Raw genomic sequence first — 14,065 nt, forward strand, 5'->3', positions numbered from 1 at the left:
TGTCACTTTCTGCCAGCTCAATCAATCCCAGGGGAAAGGTTGTTTCCATGACAACACTCCATCTCCAGGAAGTCACCTTTTCCCCTTCTCTCCCATGAAACATCGAATGGGGTGACAACAGCTTTTTGTTCCCTCTCTCCCAGAAGGTAGCTGGGTGATACGGGAAGGAGAGAGAGGGGACTCGGAAACCCTGAGTGAAGGTGCCAGTTGGGTTGCTGACATCCTCATTCTGCCTCACAGGAGGCACAGTCACCTGTCCTTGCCTCCTGCGCAGTCCCAGTAGGCCTGAGTTTGAAGGCAGCCATGGAGACTCTGCCTTCTCCATCTTCCACTCAAATGCCATTTGCCCTGGGGGATAAAAATGTCACTTCCAACTCATCTATTTGCTCTCATCCCAATGGTCACTTCCTCTTGGAAGTTTCTCTTGACAGCCCCTCCCCTGCAGACTGGGTGAGGGGCTCTGGGAAGTACCCCTTCAACGATGTGTAAAAGCTGAACACACTCTTTGGCTGTATCTTTAGACGCTAAGCAGAAGCCTTGCGTGCCTAATTCACAATGGTAATCCTGGTGGCCAGCATGGTACCTGGTACGCAATAGGTTCTCAAGGTGCATTTGTGGAATGATAAGCTACATAAACAAATGCCTGCCATTTCTTCCCGGGACCCATCCCACTGCACAGACGTCGATCCCGTACTAGGAACTGACAGTCTCTAACCGACCCTACCACTCACTCATTTGTACAAGTGCTTCCAATTCTTAACTACCTCACAAGAACGTTAGGAGATGAAAATGCTGCAATGCTCGTAAAACACGAACGTGGAGGGTATTATCAGTATAGAATGAAAGTTTCCTCATTGTGTCTCTTAAAATCCACTCCTTAGGATGAATCCGTAGCTAAAAATCAATGAACATTTATTGAGCATTTATAATGAACCCGGCAGGGTGCTAAGTGCTTTACATGCAGCACCCTTATGGCATTGTTACAGTGATCACGAGAGGTAGATGCCACAGTGTCTTCCCAGTTTACAGGTGAAGCAGCCGGGGCGCAGAGAGGTTAAACAGCTTGCTGAGCTCAAATGTTTGGGAAATAGTGAAACTAGGATTTGAACCCAACACCTGTGCTCGCAGTGGCTCTAAGACCCTGCAGGAGTCAGGACAGGCCAACTGTCCCGCCCTCTCCCATCAGACCTCACTTCCAGAGAGCGTTCCACGGTCTGGAGTTACAGTAACCCAGGCTGCCTTTTGAGAATCTTCACCGGCTCTACCTGTGTTCAAAGCAAGATTTATTGATGGAACTGATCAATTAAGCAATCGTTGTTTATTGAGTTCCTTTTCAATTATTTAATATTTATTGAGCACTTTCATGTAGCCAGTGCTTGTGCAATGAGCTGTGGAAAATACAAGAGAGGTATACCATTCATTCTTCATCTTCAGGGAGCTTGAAATCTAGCCTGGCATTGGAAAGGGGGAGGTTGGCAATATTAAACCACAAAAGGAAATAATTACTCAAATGTTAAATTGATAAGCACAAACAGCATATTGAAAGGCAGAAAGGGGACAGAGCTTCTCTATTATTTAATAAAGAGTAAGAATCATGAACATGGTGGGTCTTAATGGCCTTCAAAAGCAGGTAGGAATAGACTAGGAAAAGGGTGAAGAAAAAGGTATTCCAGGTAGAGAAAACAGCAGAGGCAGTGAGGATGGATGAGTACAGGATGTTTTAGTGCCCTGTAAAAACTGATCTAACTAGAAAAGAGGGCGCTGGTTGGAAAGTCATTCTTATCTAAATATCAAATACAAGAACCCCAGGTTTCTCCCTAGCACCCAGGACAATGTATAGCATGAAATAAGAATTTATTATACGTTTGTTGAACTGAGCTCATGCAAAGGTCAATAAGGTGGTCACTGACTTGCAAGGAACTTAGGATTTAGTAGAAGGGAAGGGGGGGAATATATATATATATATATATATATATATATATATATATATATATATATATATCTTGAACAACATGGAGGTTACAGGTGCTGATCCTTCATGCAATAGACGTTTGACTCGCCAAAAACTTAACTATACCAGTTGTCCTTCAGTGTCACGAGTGATTGGTTACAGGATCATGGATACCAAAACCAGGGGATGCTCAAGTCTCCCATATAAAATGTCATTGTGGGGACAGAGCCAGGAGTGCAGTTTCCAGGTTCTCGGCCTCACGTGGAAAGTTGCTGACTCAGGTAGTAAATGGCCATCAACTCTGATTGGATGGCCATCAGCTGTGGCTAGTTGGCCGTCAGCTGTAACCAGTGAGCCATTGGCCACTAATATAACTGCCGTGGCTACGCTAGCAGCAAATGGGGGCTAGCAAGAAGATGGTAGGTGGGCTGGCAAGAGCAGATTGCAGTTGGCATGGCGGATTGCAGCTAGCAAGTGAGGTTGGTTGGCAGAGAGAGGTGGACGGTAGGTTGCGGATCGTATGGCTCCTGCTTCCTGTGTCTCCGGCCCAGCCACCGGCGAGAATGTAGTGGTGTGACTCCCCTATCTATGGCTCCATGGGTGTTCCTTTTTGGCTTCACCATATCCTGCGTTCTTATGTGGGGAGCGAGAGTTGAGACCCTACCTGACACCCTGTATGACAGGCGTAAGTCACTGCATACAGTCATCTCTCTGCATTCTGGGATTCCCAATCAGGGGTTGAAAACAGTACAGACATTTATTGACAAAAATCTGTGTTTAAGTGGACCCATGTAGTTCAAACCTGTGCTGTTCAAGGGCCAACTATGTATCTACTTATAGCACAAAATCAAATATACTAAGTGCTGTTCATACTGTAATAAAGAATTTTGTTTCCATCCACATGGCAAGCTAGGTAACAAAACACCCCTCTTACACAATACCCAGATGTGGTGATAACATTGAGAAAATAAACCACATTTTTAAATATATACACTGAGTTGTCAAGAAAGTAAGTGATGACCTTTGAAGGCAAAAACTAAAGTGAAAACACAAATCTGGAGATGTGGACCATGCAGAAGTCAGTGACCATCCTTGGCTTCTGCCAGTCCCCACTGACTTGGGGCTTTATTTCCACAGGTGTACAGGAGCAAGAGACACAATCTGTACCCATACAAGGGGTGACGGGGAGTTGAATTAGAAATCTCCACATGAGCCAAGACCCTGAGGGATCTTACCCTCCATTCTCACTTCCCTGGTGGTCTAACGGTTAGGATTCAGCGCTCTCGATTAAAGACAGGTTAGACTCACTGTGGGGGTGACATGGTAGATCCTCTGAACTCATGGCCTCATGTTTATTGGTGCGCGATAGTGATGTCTGGGTTTTCTAGGGACCATTGTCTGCTCTTAGTGAATATCTAGTAATCCTCCCAATGTCTGGATAGCTCCCTTTCCTCTGTACACAAGGCACCATGGAGCCAGCTTTAGGTATCTGGATGAAGTTTAAGTCCAAAGATGGTAGCAGGGATGGAGAGTCTTTGCTTAGGGACACCTGGTCTTGCCTTTCACCAAGCAGCTCTGAGTCTGTAAACTGTCTCCGTGCTTGGAATTGGGTAAAAGCCATGTTTTTTAGCGTCTGGATTTGGTTCACAAGGCTTGGAATTTGTTCAATTGTCCATATAAAATAAATCATCTCTTTCAGGACTAGAAAAATCATAATGCATTAGTTTTCACCAAAGACTCCTATGGGTTTAGCATACTACTACCATTGGGTTCTTGTTACTTTTTTTTTTTTTTAAACGTAAACATGCCCGTTGTGTCTTCATTAATTAAGAGCTGCCACTCTATCTCTACCACTCCAAGATGTTATCATTTCCACTGAAGCTAGGGATGTGCCTACCAGCATCAAACCTTTCTATAGACGACAGGTACTAGAGAACTTGCCAAAGAGGCTGGCACCACCTTCACCAATCTGTTTCTCAATTTTATTTGTTTGTTTTGTGAAGAAAGTGTCTTTTGAGCCCTCCAGAGAGATAGCAGAAGGAGACTGAATGAGTGTCACATGTGATAAAGCCACTACCTTATACCAGAGAAGTCCTGGCTCATTCCTTTAGTTGTGGTCAACCTACCGAGCACCCTGTTAAAATCATGCCCAGCTGTTCTAACTAACACACCAAAGCAGGAATCGCCATTAAATGCCCTCCTATTAATAAATCTGACCCAATCCTACATTGTTTTTTTTCCCCTCATCTAGCACTCCTAGAATTTATTTTCACACGTGTTACTCTGATTTCTTTTGATATGAATTAGCCTAATCTTGCAATTCTTTTAGTATGAAAGAGAACAATATATACTCACTCCCTGAATTCTGAAGGCAATGGTGGGGGGAATCTTGAGGAAAATCAATATCCCCATGCAAGGTAACTGCTTCAGGTGAGATCTTTACCTGGTTTTTTAAGCAAGGATAGTCTACCAGTTTGGGATAGAGAAAGACAGGCTGCTTCTGTGAGCAAGTAGAATTGTTTTAGGGAGGAAACATCATTTTACTTAAATTTATCCAAATTGACCAAAAATTAAATTTATCCAAATGGACCATTTCCAATTCTCAGGTCCCATTCTTTCTCAATCAGTGTCCTCACTTTTACATAAGAGATCTTGGAGAGCCCTGAATTCAATTTGTGTTGTAACCTACAAGATCAAGATTTGCAGCTGATGTTTAGGTACCTTGGTTAGACAGCTATGGTTGATAAGATATTATTTCAGTGCAATTATAAAAACGTCTGGAGTCCTGACATTAGCTTGAGTGAAAATTTAAAGGACTAAGCTTGTACTTTTCATTTTCTAAGTTTTCCAGGGAAGGTATAGGCTACTCCACTGTCCTTGACACTCTCATTTAGTATCAATGTCTATCGCAGTAGCCAGCTACTTGGTCTTTCATAGCCTTGCTTTACATAGTAATTCATTTCAAGAATTTTAGGTGATAAATTTTATAATCAATCCCGTTGCCACTTCAGGCCGTAAACTACCAGCATCCCATTTTCTACCACTAGAAAAATTATCACTGCTTTTTGGTATAATGAGATCACAAAATTAATTCAAGATTCCTATTATTCAAGATCTGTTTCCTGGAACCATTTCTGATACAAAATAATGCAATCAGTCAGAATTTGATCAATAAAAACCACTCGAGGCATTTCAGGCATGAAGGCATTTAAGTGCTGAAAATACAGGAGGGGCTAGAGGAATGAAAGTCAAGGAAGGTTGTCATTCGACCTCAGTGTAGGTAAATAGGTATCAGGGAATCAGGAAGTTGCAGGAAATCCAGGCAGTTATTGCCTCTCGCCCTGAGGTGAGCGAGTTGTAGGAGGCCCATACAAAATCTTACTCTGCCAAAGCTCATACGCAAACCTGCTGTTATTGGAAGAATATTGATTTGGTTTCAGCCTCTCTTACACCTTCCAAACCTTACATAAGTATCTCTCAATGGTGAAACCTAGTTGAAAAGTCTGCTAGTAGAGAATCTGATAAATGATAAATGATACTTTCTAGGCTCCTAACTCCTGTGGTACAGGGGAGAATGTGGAAGAGGGAAAATAATCTGTGTTGTTGAAAGATAATCCAAAATATGAAAAAAGTTATCCTTGTTCAAGGACAATATTATCTACACAGAAGACCCAAGGAATCTAAAAATCAATGTTTAGAAAAAGAGAATTTAACAAGGTTGCCTGATAAAAGATTACTATACAAATTAAAATTTTATTTCCACATATTAGCAGAAAAGACTTAGAAAAACTAAAAGATTTACACTGTCACATTGTTATTATTTATCTCATGAATCTACCAAAAGAGATCTAAGTCTTTACAGAGAAAATTTTAAAACATTATTGAAAGACATTCAATTAGACCTAAATAAATACATATACTATATTCATAAATTGGAAGAATGAACTTCAAAATTATTCCAGTTGTCCTCAAACTGGTCTATGGGTTTGGTGCAATTTCAATAAAAATTCCAATAATTCTTTAACTGGAACTTGACAATAAATAAGGAACAGCAAAATGCCAAGATAGATAAGACACTCCTAAAGAAAAAAAGGGACAAGGATTTTCTCTACTAGATATTAAAAATTGTTATTAAATCTATAGTAATTAATTAAGATACTAATTAATTAATGCTACTGTGTTTCCCCGAAAATAAGACCTAGCCAGACAATCAGCTCTAATGTGTCTTTTGGAGCAAAAATTAATGTAAGACCCAGTCTTATTTTACTATAAGATAGGGTCTTATATAATATAATATAATGTAATATAATATAACATAATATAATACAATATAATACCAGGTCTTATATTAATTTTTGCTCCAAAAGACGCATTAGAGCTGATTATTGGGCTGGGTCTTATTTTTGGGGAAACAGGGTAGTACAGATTAATATATCAGTGGAACAGAGTAGAGAGTACAAAAACAGATCTATGCACACATGGAAAGTAGAAATCTTACAGAGATAGCTTGGCAGATCAGTGGGGGAAAAATAGATTTTTGAATAAGTTGGACTGGGGCATTTGGTCATTCATGTAAAAAAAATTAAATTGAAATGTTACCTCATACTAAAAAACAAAAGAAAAAAAAAATCAAATCCAGATGGGTCAAGGTAAAACTTTATATGTTTTGAAGAAAATATCAAAGAATACCTTCTTGGCCTCAGGGTATGGAGGGTTTTCTTAAACATGTCACAGAAAGCATAAGTTACTAAAAATTGATATGTTTGACTACATTACAATTAAGATACTCTGTTCATCAAAAAGACCATAAAAACAAACTCAAAACTGTGAGAAGATATTTGCCACACAAACCGACAAAGGGTTAATATTCGTTATATATATATATATATATATATATATATATATATATATATATATATATATATAACTTTCATGAAATCAATAAGAAAAAGACCAAAAAAAGTAGAAATGGAAAGTTAGACAAAGATACAACAAGGCATTTCACTTAAAAGAAAACTGATACAGCCACAAAAAGTATAAGGATACTGTATCTTATTAGTCATCAGAGAAATGCAAATCAAAATGATTCACCTTTAGAAAAAGTAGAGAACCATATGATTTCACTGATACGTGGTATATAAAACTGAAAACAACAAAAGAACAAGAAAAAAGAAACAAAACTCATAGACATAGACAATAGTTTTGTGGTTACCAGAGGGTAAGGGGGGAGGAGGGTGGTAGATGAGGGTAAAGGGGATCAAATATATGGTGATGGAAGGAGAACTGACTCTGGGTGGTGAACACACAGCACGATATATAGATAATGTATTACAGAATTGTACACCTTAAATCTATGTAACTTTGCTAACAATTGTCACCCAAATAAACTTTAATTAAAAAAAATATTCATCATTTTGTGCCATCAAATGGCACAAAGAAGCTTTTGAATCTGACAAAAGTATCAGCAAGGCAATGAGAATTTTTATATATTATTGATGAGAGTGTAAACTGGTACAGATACTTGACAAACAATTTGGCTTTCTACCCAATAAGCCAGCAATTCCACTTATGGAGAAACTCTTGCTTATCTGTGAGGATGTTTCTAACAAAAATATTTATAATAGCAAATAATTAAAAAGCAAACTACCAAGAGAAGAGGTATAAATAAAGTGTGGTAATGTCATGTAAGTCATATAAGAGAAAATGGATTAACCAGAGCTCCCTTGATCAACATAAATGACCATGACAAATATACTTTGGAGTGATAAAAAATACACAGTCTGATTCAAATTTATAAAATGTTCATAGGTATGCAGAATCAAACTACACACATATATATGTATATATACGTATATACATATATATGTGTGTATATATATACACACATACACATACTTTTTTTTTAAGTCAATACCTGTGTAGCTCAGATCCTGGTGATTACGGAACATCCCTGAACTGTCAGCCCTGAGCTAGGTGCTTCCACCTGCGTCAATTTAATCTCCCCAAGTAATGATAACAACACCCACCAAAGGGGTGTTACTCTTCCTGATTTTACACATGAGAGATGTTAAGAACTCAACCGAAAGTATGATAGGTGGTAGTTAGGACTTAAACCCAGATCAACTGCCCCCAAGGCCACGGTTCTTTCCCCTACACCACAGCCAAAGAACCCACACCTTACTCATCTTTCCTTTTCTGCCAGGCAACTTCTCTGCAGCTGACTTTTACTCTCTCTTTTGCTCTCAGCAACGCATGCAATGTGTGGTCCCTAAGCCCAGATCTTAAGATCTATGGGGTGAGATGATGCCTTATGTATTTTCTATATTTATTGTGATGTACTGGTTTAATGGCCAAAGGGCTTCTCTATCGATCAATTAATCAATAAATTCATCAATTCATCGAGGATGAGCTAGGAGGGCAGATCATGGAGAACCCTCTGAGAGTAGAAGGGATTGGGCAGGACATTAAACCTCAGAGGCAAGGGGCCCAGAGCAGGGGCCCAGGGCACACAGTGGAGGCAGTTCAGTTGCTTAGATGGGAGAGGACCCTTTGGGAATCTGATGAAAGCTATAAACTACCTGCCCAAAAGACCACACATCTGCAAACACACAGAAACAAAATTCTGTGTGCACATCAATCTCAGAACAAGAATATCGGGATACAGGAATGGCGTGGATTTAGAGTCAAAATGTCCAGGGACATCGTGTTCTTTAAGAACCAGCCCCATCCCAACAAGAAAGCATCAATATTAATTTGGCCTTCAGCTCCCCCCTGGTCTCTGTTAGTCCTGGATCTCCTTAGTGTTTGCTTAACTCGTTTCCTTTTTGCTTTAGCTTTTCAAATGCACCTTTTCTTCCAGCTGGGCCTACTTATATGTCCCTCCAACTTTGGTTGGGCCCTGGCTCTGCTTTCTGGCCACAGCTTCTTAGACTTGGCTCCATATAGGTGGTCACTCCCTGTAGGTAGACACTCCCTACAGATGGTCACTCCCTACAGCACTATAGGCAGACATTGACCAGGCCTGGCCTGGCGTCCCGGGTTCTGGCTTCCTTCCCTGTTCCCCTGGGACCACTGTGGGGTCCCAGCATCAGCACTTCCTTATTCTCTGATAATTTCAGTAATTTCTTTAATCTCCCTGAGGCACAGCAGCCTTGGGAGGGATTGGGGGAAATGACAACGATCTCACAATGTTGTTGAGAAGATTTAACGTAGACATTGTGCCGTGTGGACTTCCCATTTGGCCAATGTGAGCTGTAACCGTGAAGCAAGAGCACCATGTGTTTGGATCAGGGGGAGTGTGTATGGGATGTGGTGTACGTACACAGGGTGTGGGGGGTAAAGCGCTGAGAGCAAAGAACAGAGGGGTGAACCCGTTTGCTGATTGATTCTACCATTTCCTGTTTCCAGCTTACGCTGGACAAGAGTGCTACAAAAGTATTTTATTATTATTACCGTCCTATTAGTAATACAAATGGCTGTGAGTGCCCTCAGCATACAGCAACGGGTACACTTTATTAGTGTGACTGATGCGAGGGGTGCAGGATTTCGAGGAATGCTGACCAGTATCTCCTCTCACTCCAGCTGGCTCAGCCTGGAGGGAACAGCCCGCGCCTAAGCCTGGGAGGACAGAGAGGTCAGAGAGAAAGACTGAGCTCCGTGATGATTGGCTGGTTCTCCTACGGCTGCCCTCAGGTTGCTCACCATCCCACCTGACAGACATGACCATCCCGAAGCTGAGAAGGACCAAGATGCTGGCTGTGCCTCCTGACCAGGCCTGCCTCTGAGCTCTCTCAGTCTCTATCAGGTTTTAACAAAGGCAGGCACGCGGGCCCTGGATGGCCTACTGTACGATCATTGCAATGCTGCTTTTTTTGGAGTTCTTGGATCAAAGACACGGGGATGAAAGTGGAAAATGGGAGGCCCGTCTCACCTCTACACCCATGCTTCTACCTCCTCGGAGATACTCTAGCAACTTCCTAGTTTTGTGCCTCAGTCAATCAGCTCTGTGTGGGGTGGACTTCAGTTTCCATCTCTGGCCTAACCACAGGCCACCGGCTGGTTCCTCCAAAGGTCTCCCCTGCCTCCGGACTTGGGAAGTGGGGGCAGCTCCGTGTGTCCTGTTTCCCATTTCCACTAGTAACCCCTTCTTTACCTGGCCTACTCCTTCTTCTCTCTCACCCCCTCCCCAGTTATCCTCCATATTTCTTCTCTAGAATCTAATCCCACGGGTTACTGTTGCTAACAGTTTATTGTAGCTATTATTAATGAGCTCATATTAACCATTGTTTGTAGAGCAAATGCTAGATGTGGAGCCATCTGCTTAGCCTTTTACCTGAATGGCCTAAGCCGTACAATGTTGAGGTACATCTGCTATCTTACTTTAACAGAGGTGAAAACTATGGCTTACAAACATTGTCTAAAGTACATCGCAGCACCAGAGCACCAACTCGAGACGGTCTGGCTTCCCTATCTTTACCCGTTACCAGCATTTCTCATCATGACAGATATGCAGCCTCTTTTAAGGAAACAAAATTTACTGTGGATCCGCTCCAGTGATAACTTACAGTTTTAAGATACAAGCATAAAACTAGATATTAATTTATTATACTTAACCTTTTAAATAATCATAAAACACGTAGGCTATGATAACAAAAATGCCAAAATCCCAGTGGCAATAAACAACAAAGATTGATTTTTTTTTTCTCCCCCTCCGTGAAACCACAGATAAGTGGGGAGCTGACCCAGCCCAGCAGTCGCTGTTCTGCACCAGTCAAGTACTGGCAAGAAACAAAAGCACACCCAAGCTGAGGAATTTGAGGAGCGTTTTATCTGCTATTTATTTGTACTGTTTACAGGGGCATAACCAGGGGTTAAGGAAACTAGGGAGTTAGCATGCAGTACCTGAGGCCTAATAGCAACTAGTCACACTTACCCTGTAGGAACAAGGTGGGCAAGCAGTGACCAGAACTTAGAAAGTTGCAACAAGAGTCAGGCTGCCAATTTAGGGTGATCTGACAAAGAAAGAGCCAGGGAACTTCATAGTCCGACCTCGTTCTTTTCCTGCTCTCTGGTCTCCTGCCAGAACTTTCCATCGGCCAAACCCACACAGAAGTTAGGTGGTTCGGGAGACCCCGGATCCAGTCCCCACAGTTCTGCCTCCCAGAGAGAAACTGGGGCAGTGCCCTGGTTGATACTTAGCCCAATTCCAAATGCTGCTAGGGGCAAAGAGAGCCCTGGAGAAAACCACACGGCTATAAAATGTGGTGGCTCCAGCACTCCGCACTCACAATTCACAGGCCAGAACTAATCACGTGTCCTACTCAACAGAAGGGACCCCAAAGTGCCATCCTGCCATGTGTCCAGGAAGAGAGAAGAACTGAGCATCTGTAAGCAGTCCTGATGGCTGCCACCAAACCAAAATGAATTTGCAGATTAAATACAAAGAAAATTACAGAATGCAAACACTTCAAATTTACAGAATTAATTCAATGTTGCAGTCGATATTGCTTGCTAAAACTGAGTCACCCCCCAAGGACATAAATACATCTGACAGGTCCTTTGACTTTGGCCTGCTTCTGCTTCCGTGTGCCATGTGACAATTTTATTCTCCTACTAATATACCAGCAGCCATGAAGTCATTTGGTTTTTCACTTGGCAGGAGCGTGCCATTGACGTTGTAATTTTCCCTCTGTTCTTTTCTCACGAGGCCACATCAATTATTGTAGTGCTAATTGTTACTGACAAAATCGCAGTGCAAAGGCAAATGTGGGCAATGAATTCAGCAGTTGGTTACATGTAGTTATCTAGATGATCCAGAAAATGCTTATATTAATTTTTTTGTATTACCACTGAATTGAAAATAAAGTTAAACAATTCTCGTACAGACGTCAAACACTCCTTAGAAACACAGCTTCTACTTGTCCTTTTTATTGCCACTTTCTTGTCCCAGGACAGGTGACAGGACAAGTAGAGATGGCAAAACCCTCAGCTACCTGGAAGGTGTATCTGTTGTTCCTCCAGTCCTTGCTTTTCTACTTTTGCATCTTCTCCTCTTTCTGGTGCTGTCATATGCCTTCCTCTGTTCAGGATCCCTGACTCTTCTGGCTGTTCTGTATTTCTCTCAAGCAGTTTCCTGGTTTAGACTAATCCAGAAGGTTCTGTCTTCATCTCTGCCCGTCAGCCCTGTAGCCTTAGATGCTCTCTCTGTTCTTCCCAGTCCCAAGTCTTTTAGATGAGCCCTGGGTCACACTCTGAAAATGTTTATGTCATGTAAAAACAAGCGGAGGTTTGCTAAGAACATTTTCTTATTCTGTACAACTCTGTCATCTGATGTCACTTTCTCATTCCTATGTGACCCAGAAGTCCTGGTCACTCAGCGCCGTATAGTACGTTTCTTACCTGGAGGCTTCTAGATAGGCCTCAAGGGATCTCTTCATCTCCCAAAATTGTGTGCAGAATTTTACGTGTAGATATTCAAGTACATCTTTTCTGAGAATTTCATCAGATACTCAAAAAGCCCTGGGACCTAACAAACACTGATATCTACTGTCTTACACTACCCAATTACAACTTCATAATATTCATTTTCTAAGCAACTTATATCTACTTGTGTTAAAATTAAAATGCTGTATATAAGAGCCTACATCTATATGCTTGCTCCAGAGACTCCTGTAACGTGGGGCTTTGCCGCTGAATGGCGTAATCCTTTTTTGCGGAGTGTAGTCCATGGCAAACACTGTCCACAGTGTATTGACAGCCAGGCATCCCATAGTTCTTCCTGAAATAGCCTGATTTTAATTGGGTCTTCATTCTCCCGTGGATCTGATAAGTTGTCTTCCCTCTGCTTCTGGTGGTTAACCATGATTGAGCTAAACTGTGTTAGTATTCTACTGCTATACAAGAAATTACCACAAACCTAGTGGTTTCAAATAATACCTGTTTATGTTAATACTGTTTCAGTGGGTCAGGAATCTGGGCACAGCTTACCTCGGTCCTCTGTTCTGGGTCTCACAAGTTTGCCATCACGACGTCTGCCCGGCTTCACGCTCATCGGGCTGTCCGACTGGAGAAAAGTCTCCCAAGCTTATTCAGGTTCTTGGCAGCATTCAGGTCCTTCTGACTGGAGAATATAGGGCTTCAGTTCCTTGTTGACATTTGTCCCAAGGCCACACTTGGCTCCTGAAGGCTGTCCATAGATCATTGTCATGTGTTTTCCTCAACATGGCAGCTTACTTCATCAAGCCAGCAAGGAGAATCTCTAGAGACAGTCTTATAATGTGATATAATGTAATTATAAAAATGATGGTCCATCACCTTTGCCATATAACAGTGATGTCACATACCTTTGCCATATTCTATTGGTTAGAAGAAAGTCACACACCCCATCCACCTTGGAGAGGATTATCCAAGGCAGGGCATGAATTCCAGAAGGTGGGGATTGTTGGGGTCACCGAAGGTCTATGCACCACATAAGCCAATCTGATCGTTGTCATTCCCCTTGACAGTGGGTGGTTTAGTCATGAGCATGTGACCCACTCCTGGCCAATACGAACCAAGAGGATATCTGATGGGGTGTGTGGCAGAGAATGTTGGTACTCGCCAATATCCACATTCTCTTCTTCATGGTACAATGAAACTACATTCCCCAGACCTTTCCATGTGGGTGAGGTCATGTAGCGGGTTTTCACTATGTAATGTGGGTAGAAATGAGGTATGCCACTTTCTGCAACTTCTCCATACGGTCTCTCCTCCCCTCCACAGGCCAGAAGCAGAGGATCCAGCAGATTGTTCTGAGGCCCTAGACGATACTCAAGCCCCTAGATGGAAGAAGCCTGGGTCCCTGAGTGTCTGCATGGAGTAGACATCCTCTCCAAACCCAGACAACTTGAATCAGACTATGGCATGAGCAAGAAATAAACCTTCACTGCGTTAGGCCATTCGAATTTTGGTGGTATTTGTTGTAGCAGTAAGCCTATGCTGATTAATACAAAGGGCTTCTGTAAAGGTTTTTGCTCCCTACCAAAAAAAGGTGCATGGGGAATGAGAAGAGAGGTCTTTCCTTCAGTTTCGTTGACTGTCATATTTGCACCTCACATAGACTAGCTACAACCCTCT

At 42.0% G+C, this 14,065-nt stretch overlaps 1 pseudogene; it reads left to right on the forward strand.

The window, feature by feature from the left end:
* The first annotated feature begins 555 nt into the window (after window positions 1-555).
* The window catches only part of LOC117038459 (ribosome biogenesis protein NSA2 homolog), a 192,980-nt pseudogene continuing 179,470 nt past the window's right edge, over window positions 556-14,065 (forward strand).

The sequence above is a fragment of the Rhinolophus ferrumequinum genome, chromosome 18 (genome assembly GCF_004115265.2).
Source record: "Rhinolophus ferrumequinum isolate MPI-CBG mRhiFer1 chromosome 18, mRhiFer1_v1.p, whole genome shotgun sequence".
Taxonomy (NCBI): domain Eukaryota; kingdom Metazoa; phylum Chordata; class Mammalia; order Chiroptera; family Rhinolophidae; genus Rhinolophus; species Rhinolophus ferrumequinum.